Source organism: Astyanax mexicanus, chromosome 5 (genome assembly GCF_023375975.1).
Source record: "Astyanax mexicanus isolate ESR-SI-001 chromosome 5, AstMex3_surface, whole genome shotgun sequence".
Lineage (NCBI taxonomy): Eukaryota > Metazoa > Chordata > Actinopteri > Characiformes > Acestrorhamphidae > Astyanax > Astyanax mexicanus.
Genome location: NC_064412.1, coordinates 40514115 through 40523597, shown reverse-complemented (window position 1 = coordinate 40523597; position 9483 = coordinate 40514115). Strand labels below are relative to the sequence as shown.

At 36.8% G+C, this 9483-nt stretch overlaps 1 protein-coding gene across 3 annotated transcripts in view; it reads left to right on the top strand.

Moving 5' to 3' along the window:
- Nucleotides 1-1063: 1063 nt before the first annotated feature.
- Nucleotides 1064-9483, top strand: part of pkp4 (plakophilin 4) — a 51888-nt gene continuing 43468 nt past the window's right edge. For all 3 annotated transcript variants that reach the window (XM_022675255.2, XM_015605723.3, XM_007248824.4), the window contains exon 1: nt 1064-1263. The gene's annotated coding sequence lies outside the window, so the exon portion shown is untranslated. The remainder of the gene's footprint in view (nt 1264-9483) is intronic.

The window sequence follows — 9483 nt, the reverse complement described above, 5'->3', positions numbered from 1 at the left end:
TCAAGTCACATACAAGGTTATCCTGGAAGAAAATGTGTTCTTCTGCCCTGGCAATGTTTTTATTTTCAAGCAGGACAATGCTAAATTCCACATAGCTAGATCAATTAATCACAAGCCATCAAACAAAGCGGAACTGCTTGAATTTTTGCGCCAGGAGTAGTGTGAAAGACTGGGGGAGAGCATGCCAAGACACATAAAAGCTGTGATTAAAAATCTGGGTTATTCTCTAATTATTGAGTCTGAACATTTCATTAGATAAAACTTTAGTATTGTTGTTGTTTCTAAATGAATATGGACTTGTTTTCTTTGCAATTATTTGAGGTTTAAAAGCACTGCATCTTTTTTGTTTATTTGAACATTTCACATTTTCTGCAAATAAATACTTTTAATTAAAATCTTTTATATATTATAGATAAAAAACACAATGTTCATTTTACTCAAACAAATAGCTATAAATAGTTCAATCAGAAAACTGATTATTTTAATTATTTCCTGTTTATTTGCTATATATATTATAAACCAGCAATACCCTTTTAAAGGTCTAGAAAAATCCCTCAATTTGCGGTTAATCAAAAGTTTGTGCACATCGAGTCAATGGTGTTCTAGGCAAGTAAAGTGATATACTAAAGCTGCCATATATAGCCAGTACATATTCATGAATTTAACACAAAGCACATATTTAATCATGTATACTGCATTTCGGTTTATTGGGCAGCTATTGGGGTTTAAATGTAGTTATTCTAAACAGATTGGACACGAGGGGCAGGGCCTACACACAAATCTACCTCAAATCAATTTACGGTACATGGCAACAAAGTGAAGACCGTTTAGCATCAGCTCCGCGGAATACGCTGTTATTTTTAACGCACCTGTATTCCGGAATAAGCCCCGCCTCCAGGGCTGGAATTGGTTAGCACACCGCTCAGCTCTGCTCAGATCCAGAGCCAGCAATTCTACCGGCTGGCCAATCCCAGCACGGGGTGCCGGGTATCATTAGCCAATCTTGTTAGAGGGGGCGGTGCTTGACCGAGTACAGGTGCGTTTAAAAAAAAATAATAACGGCCGTGGAGTGCCGACGTCACCGAGTGTGGAAGCTCCTACATGGCAGAGCGCAAGACGGAGCCGGAGCTAACCGCCCGTTAACCCCCCTCCCCTCCCGATTTACCAACAAATCCCTTTAAAAAACACGATGTCAGTCTACAGCGCGTCTTCGCATGGATTTATCTGTCACGACAAATAGGCTAAACTGAGGAGGCATTCTCGGTAAGTGCACTAATTGTAAGAAAAAAAGAAAAATGCTGCCCTTCTTCTCTTTCGCCTCAGCGCTACATTCCGGCGACTTCAGCTGGCTAACCGTCTTTTAAACGTGACAGGTAGGGCAGCAGCCATATAGCCACACATTTCTCGAATTTTCCCCCCAAACGATTTTCGACTCTTCCACGGTTTTCTTAAGCTTAGCTAGTCGAGCAGTCACGACGACGTGGACGTGTTCCCTGTGGGACGTGTCTGAACGCTTTTGACCCGCATCTCCTTTCTGTAAAATGTCTAAGTAAGAGCCGTCAGTCAGTCAGTAAACGTGAATTTTCCACTGATGTTAGCATGTTAGCATCTCCCTCAGGAGAGCGGGCTGTTCAGAGTCAGAGGGGCTCGCGCCGTGTCCGTAGCGGCTGCAGCTCGCGCTCGGCAGGTGGCTCGACACCTCCTGGAGGAGCGGACACACACCAGCAGCAGCATCCACCATCATTCCTCTCTGTTAGCTAGTTAGTTATCTGGCTGCTGGACGCGCTGCTGTAGACGGAGTAATGAGGGACAGAGCTGTGAGGTAAAGGCTGGACCTGGTCTCTGTGAGATGTGGATGGATGTTTGAGTGACGCTTGCTCTGATAACCTGGTGTGGCGCGCTGCAGCTCAGCAGCATCCTCCACTTTCCCTCCACTACAGAGTTAAATAGGCCAGTTTAAATACAACTATCTTCTTCCTTTTCCTAGCAGGAGAGAACGTGTGGAAGATGCTGGCTCTGCTCCTCCTTCCTGACCTTCATGTGAACAGCCCTTTTCAGAATGTCTGGATTTGATGTGGATCCCAGGAAGGAATTGGGAAAGAGTTTAGCAACATAAAAAAGTGCACTGTGTTATCTATTTATCTTAATGTGCTTTTGCTGGGTCAGCTAGCGTTATCTGTGTGTATATCTAGAGTGAAGTGAGTTGCTGGGCAAGACCCTGGTGTGAGGGATGATCTCAGGACTTGCCAGAGAGAGAATGTGGAGATATCTATCAAGACGTTAAGTATACAATTACACCGGCTATATATAGTTCGAATTCAGTTATTATTAATAACATATAATGCAGTTTTAATAGAAACTCTTATTTTAAATATCAGCTTTGACATTTTACTAGTAATAATATCAGATCTATTAAATCTTTCTGACTAGCCATATTACTAGGAACACATCTTTAATGTTTAATATTTTGACTAGAAGTATATTTACCTATTACTGATTTGCATGGAATTTCAACTCCTGGAGGAAGGGACACACCTAGTTACATCCACCAGCTAATATCATTTATTTAGCTAACTAGCTAACCAAGCTGACTAGCTCCCTTGCTTAAATTCCAGCTGGTCATCCAGAGAAAACATACCATATGCTAGTCAAGAGCCAGTTAACGAGATATACAACCATAATGGTTGGTTTTGAGTATCGATTTGGATTTTTTAGTTACCATGCTGCTGTAATTGTATTACAACAGCCTTAGGCGCTGCTGCGTTAAGCTGTCTTTACGGCATGTCTTTAAGCTGTAATGAGGAATAAGATGAGGTGAATCCTTTTTTTTTGTGAGGTGGATGGATGTTTGAGTGACATTTGCTCTGATAGCCTGGCGTGGCGAGCTGCAGCTTAGCTTCCTTCACTTTACCATCACTAGCTAACGAGTTAACCTGCCCGGTTTAGCTCATCAGCGCTTTTTCCTCCTAGCAGGAGAGAATTTGGCTCTGCTCCCCTGACAGATCTTTATGTATGTATAAATGTAAAAGAGAGAAAAGTGGAAAGCACTGTGATTTATTTAAGTTAGCTTTGACAGTTTTACTAGTTGTAATAACTATCACAGATATCTTATATTAAAAGATCTGTTTAGCCATTCTGACTAAACATATATTAAAATGTATTAGATTATATTGAATCACATATTATGTATGCATATCTATCTATCTATCTATCTATCTATCTATCTATCTATCTATCTATCTATCTATCTATCTATCTATCTATCTATCTATCTACAGCTCTGGAAAAAAAGAGACCACTTAAAATTCACAAGTTTCTTTCATTTTACAAAATTGAATTTTTGCACCAGGAGTGGCATAAAGTTATTTAAAAGCAGTGTGTAAGACTGGTGGAGGAGAACATTCCAAGATGCTTAAAACTGTGATTAAAAAACAGGGTTCTTGCACCAAATATTAACCTTTATGAATATGAGCTTGTTTTCTTTGCATCTTATTTATTTATTTATTTAGTTATTTCAGCCATTTCTCATTTTCTGCAATAAATGCTCTAAATGACAATATTTTTATTTGAAAGAAATGTTGTCCGTAGTTTATAGAATAGGACAACAATGTTCATCCATCCATCCATCCATCCATCCATCCATCCATTACCAGAATCACATATCCTTAATGTAATTTTGACTAGGAACATATTACCACTGATTTACATGAAATGTTTCTCTCTCCTACTCTCTTTCTCTCTCTCTCATTTATAATTACTTAGATATCTACAATTACAGTGCTTACTTGTAGAAATTATTTGTAGTTCCAGAAATCTCCACTGTAATCCAGACTAGAAAAAACAAAACATTTCAGATTAAAGATACATCCAAAATACACATTATTACTAAATACATTACAGTTTTTTTAAATAGTATATTTGTATAAGACAGAATTCTTGTTCACACATCTGGACTTTTTACTAGTCAGGATTACAGTGGAGATGATATCCCATGTAAATCGATGGTAAAATATGACTTGTCCAAATTACTTTAGCTAAATTTTATCCTGTTAATATGTTTAGTCAGAATGGATTTAATAATCTGTAGATCTGATATTATTAATAGTTTTAGAGCTGATTCATAAAATTATCATTTCTACTAGTTAAAACTGCATTGTATAGATCTGCAATTTAACTTATGTTATGGCCTGTGCTGCTGCTTGTATGATTTTAAGATGAAGATGGAGACATGGCAGGGTTAAGGGCCTTATCCAGGAGTCCAGCAGTGAAAGATTAGGGAAACTGGGTATAGGTTTCAAACTCACGAATCTGCGCTCAATTACCTATTTTCATAAATGTTTATAAATATATTCAACTACTGCAACATAACTATTGCAACAAAATCTTTTTTAAGAAATGAATTAGTTGTGTAATAGAAGTAAATCTAAACCGTTTGTTTCCAGTTCTTGTCCTTTTGACCCTGCCAAGCACATTGCAGTATTCTCCCCACTCTAACATACACTTGAAGAGCTTATAAAATAAATAATAAAATAACAAAGGGCACGACTACTCTAGGATCATGATTGGCAGTTACTGATATAAAGCACATTAATTAAGTTTCTATATTTTGTTCAAATTTACATTAGAGATGGCTTATCACCATCAATGGCTAATGGCTGAGGCCAGCAGAAAATGCTGGATCAAATATCAGAGGGGAAAAAAAGATTCTTTCTATCCAATCCTGTAGCAGATCTATCCTGAAATAGCCCTCACACTCACACTGTGTGAAGACGTGTTGTGTGATAATGCTGTCTTTGTGTGGGGTAGTAGAGGGTTTGAGTAGTTTAGGCATGGTAACCTACTTTCAGATTCTCATCATAAAAGCAACATTATTTTTCTTAAAGCATTCTTACTTTAAATAAAATATCTTTAGAATTACGTTGATGCTCCACTGACTTATGGTAAGGGGAATAGCATCTTAGTTGCTGCTAGTATGAGCTTGGCATGATAGAAGCTGCAGTATGTAACTCTGACTAAACTCTCGCAAGAGCTGTCTAATAGTATAATCTGAGTCATATTTGGGTACAAAACCTGTAATTTTACTCTATCATGTCAGTATAAGCACTTTTTTAGTTTCAGTGATGGTTCTGTATCTTTCAGCTTGTCCAGAAATGCATGCGTAAAGCCTGTCTTTTAGTGGTACCCAACTGCAGAGGGAGCCATTAAAAAACATTCTGTCTCTCAAAAAAGCTTGGACAGTTTAGTTTTGTGTTTATAAAGTATGGCATAGCATGTTTTAATCTAAAAGGGTTTGTCTGTACAACAAATTTAGATTTGTTTTGGATTCATTTTAAATAAGTTGAGAAAATTATTTTTGGCTATGTGTTTAAAAAGAAAATAGCGGGGATAGTTTAAGTTAAGTTAGCAAAGTTAGCCTATCATTTCCAAAACTAAAAAGTTGGAGATCAGTTTTTCAGATGACTGCATCTAAGAGATAACATTGATTGTGTGATCAGTTGTGAAATAGTACCTTAAAATGAAATAGTATAATTAAGGGGTACTTTTTAAAGATAAATGTTGCACTGAAAGTTATCTGAATCAGAAAAAGTTATATTATGCCTCTATTATGTCTCTAATTAGTACTGAAATTGACCATCTTCACTGTTTAGTGATTATCCAGCAGTTTGTGTGATGAAAATACATAAAAAGAAACAACGTCTGACAACTTTATATTCAATTCTTTAAGTTGTTGTTTTGCAGTTAAGTATCCATTTTTGTTTTCTCCTGATTTAGTCAGATGGTTCTCAACATAGCAGGACTCCCCTGTGTTTCGTGACAGCATCAACGGCACCATCTGCGAGGGCAAGGCATTGCACACACCTCTGTGCAGATGGATTCTGCCTGTGTGTCTTTTCAGACAGTTCACCACCACACAGCGTTCGTCAGGCTCGAGTCCATACTAGACTGCCAGACCGTGTGCTGTAGACGCCAGATTGGCTGCATTGGCCCACAGCAGAAGGAAAAGGGGATCCTGCCATTCTCCCTTTCCAATTAAAACATATCCAGTTGCATTCTTGCGGAGCCCTGGCCATGGACGGCAGATGGCACAGCTGGGACTCAAACCCAAATCCCAAAATTCTAAATTTTGCCAAAGAAGCATCACTGGGTATTCAGCGTGCCAGATCCTATACATCATCTAACAATTAAACTCTTGTGTAGGGTCAACACAGAGTCTATGTTGTAATCTGTGCAAATGGTCTACACTGTTGTGAGCGTTTATACTTGTGTATTAGTGTGTCTGTGTCACTCTGCAGTTTAAACGTGAAGGTGGAAATGTGTAGGTGGGAATACGAGGTGTGTGTTTTACAGTGATACATAGAGCTCTATCTTTCACCCTGCACAAGACACGTCACGATGCTCTTTGCTACCCTACAACGCCTTAACAGTCTATTTTCATGTCTTGTTGTGCCTGCGCCATTAAAATACTCTCAGAGTTTAAGAATAAATCTACACTGATGGGTGTGGAGGTGTGTTTAGGTAAATTTCTGGTGTGAATGCGCAGGCCAGTATCCTCTGCTGAGACGCACAAAGCGTCATGCTATAAAGATATGAACAACACAGATCGCACGTGTTTCTTAAAGGGAATGACAACTAGCACAATGATTGGTTTATTTCACGTTACACCCAAAACACACCCATTATTTATTAGGATAATTAGTACGTCTTTTGCGTGTTTCAAGAGGTGTATTTTTGTGCCCTCATGATACCAAGGAAACACGACACGCCATACCGGTGGATTTATACTGGTGCATTATATATCGCTAAAATTGGGCCCATAGTTACATTTCTGGAGAGGTGTGCATCAGGCTATACTGTAGGCTTTGCTGATCTGGTTATAGGACCTAATACTTGTTCCTGATCTGTGACATTTTGCATGTCAAGGTATGTATGATGTGCATATTGGTAGAGTGAAAACAGTTTCAATGCTTTCTTTTGGTTACTATTTTGCCTTACAGCACCCAGCATGTGGTATTTTTCCATAAACGGATTAAATATGATTTTAGGCCAAACCTTCTCAGAGTGTTGCAGCATGTGACTTTCTCCAGTATATAACATTTCACATCCCACCATGCATTTTTTTCAAAGCCAACAGTTATTTTCATTTAAAATTTTGTGGAGTAAGACATCCTGAGCAATGAATGAAGTCACACACCCTCTCTGTGTGTTATTATTTGCTATATGTTTTAATAGCATGCAAGATATTCCCTTGACATTGTTTGTAAAATTATAACTGCTCTGTAAACTTCTAACAGCTTTTCCTAGAAAGGAATGGTGTGGGTGGCTAAATATTCAGCTTTTGTTTTAATCTGAGATGCTGGTCCTCTTATGTAAAATATACTGTCAGAAAGCATTAGGGAGGTGCAAGATATGGAAAAAACTGTGATGTGTGATAATGCTGTTGAATATCCTGATATCAATGTAAAATGCATTATGCCATTATGCAATTAATCTTATTATTCTAAACTTTTTTGTGTGTGTTCTTTAAAATAATTTGACCGTAATGTTGAAAAAATTATATTTTTCCTAATACTTTCTTTAATAATTTTCTCTTTAAAAGACATAGTACACAATTTAGGGAATTATATTGCAAAACAAAATAGGTAACCTCTGCTTTATATAATAACAACCCTTTATCTGCAATGGATTATCAATATTTGTACCTAAAAATGTAAAAACCGGTATAATAATTATATTATATTATTGGGTATGTGTAGTTAAGGTAAATATTTGTCCCTGTTTGTAGTTACTGGTAAATATATTTTTACATCAGTGTAGTGGAAGGAAAATAATGAAACAATGTGCAGGATGTAATAACAGGCTATGTTGTAAGTTATGCTCTTGCTTGTACAGAGACATTAAAATGAATAGTGAATTAAAAAACAACCAAAACACTACCATAATAACAGCGCTGCATAAAAAAACAGTCAAATAAAGCCATATATGAAGATCTATAAAGATCTGAATTGCAGCCTGATGTAATTTCTCACATATTATGTCATGCTGCCATATTGATTTGTGGAATAATGAGGCAGACAACATTTATGTTTTTATGTCTAAAATAGCTTGTATATTATATTTCATTGTTTATTTTACTTTAAATGTAAAAATCCCTACAAACCACACACTTCTGTACTCAACTCACTACATTAATGAATGCACTTCTCATCGTGGTGCTTCAAAACTTCAGTACTTCAAAACATTGAATCTTTTAAAGCCTAGAAGAGCAACATGATTATATGACTGGGCTGTAAAATTGTATATATTTGCATCTGCAACCCTTTTGAACAAATATGCTGCACTTCTCTGTAGGTCTTAGGCATACAAAAGATATTGCCATTCACTCTAAAGTCCAATATCAGTGCAGATTTTTGTTTTCATTTATTTATATTCTTTCATTTGTTGTTTCTTTTTTTAGCATATCTATCTCTTTCTGTCTATAGGATACTTAGAGTGGTAGGCCAAAGGCATGTTTTGAGTTTTCTTGGACAATACAAATCCGTTCTGTTCTTTTTTCTTGCCATTTTACTTCTGTACCAGACACGTTTCTTGTATTTTGAGGGTCATTCTGATTTGGATGTCTATGGCTTATTACTTTTAAACTAGGGCTGGTAATGTTCAGGCGTTAAAGCACATATTAATTGAGCTAAACTGCTAATAATGCGCTGTTTAATCTGGTATATTAGGCAGTATAATATACTGCTATAATATACTGCTATAAAAAAACTCTGTCTCTGCTGCTCCATGCTGTTTACACACTGATCATGGTATTTGCAGCGTTCACTGCTCACAGCTTCGTGACTTTGTTTACTATGTGTATATCTGTGCTTTACATCCCATTGAAAACACTGTGTTTGAATGTGCAGCGGCAAATTAAATCTACTAGTTAAGTAACTGAAATTCAGAGTATCACATGTTTTCATTAAAGGGCTCTTAAAGGGACAGTGTACACATTGCTAAACACTGGTTAAATATTTGCCTCAGGCCATTTAAATTGTCATCCCCCCATTGTGAGCATGTGTGCAATACTAAACACTTCCTGAGATTTTTATATTAAGCAAATTAAATTCTAATTCAGAAATCCTTACAACCAAATTGAGATGTTTATTATAAAGTAAAAACGTTTCCTCTATCCAATTTATCATGCGCTCTTTATTAGGGCTGGATATTGTTATAAAATGTTCAGTACCGTTACCAATACAGTACCTTGAATTTGGTACTGGCACTCGAACATTACTTTTTTCTATATATATTTTTTGAATATATCATTACAAAATTAAGTTATAATAGTGGTGTAATCATTAAAACAAATAATTCTAATCATGATTCTTTTTTTTATGCTGCTAGCTCCTGTATTTTTTGGGAGAGGGGCAGTAGAAGTGTAGTGTCGTTTAGGTCAGGCAGATCAGAGCTTTTTTACTGTATTATATCTTTGGAGAGAAGAGA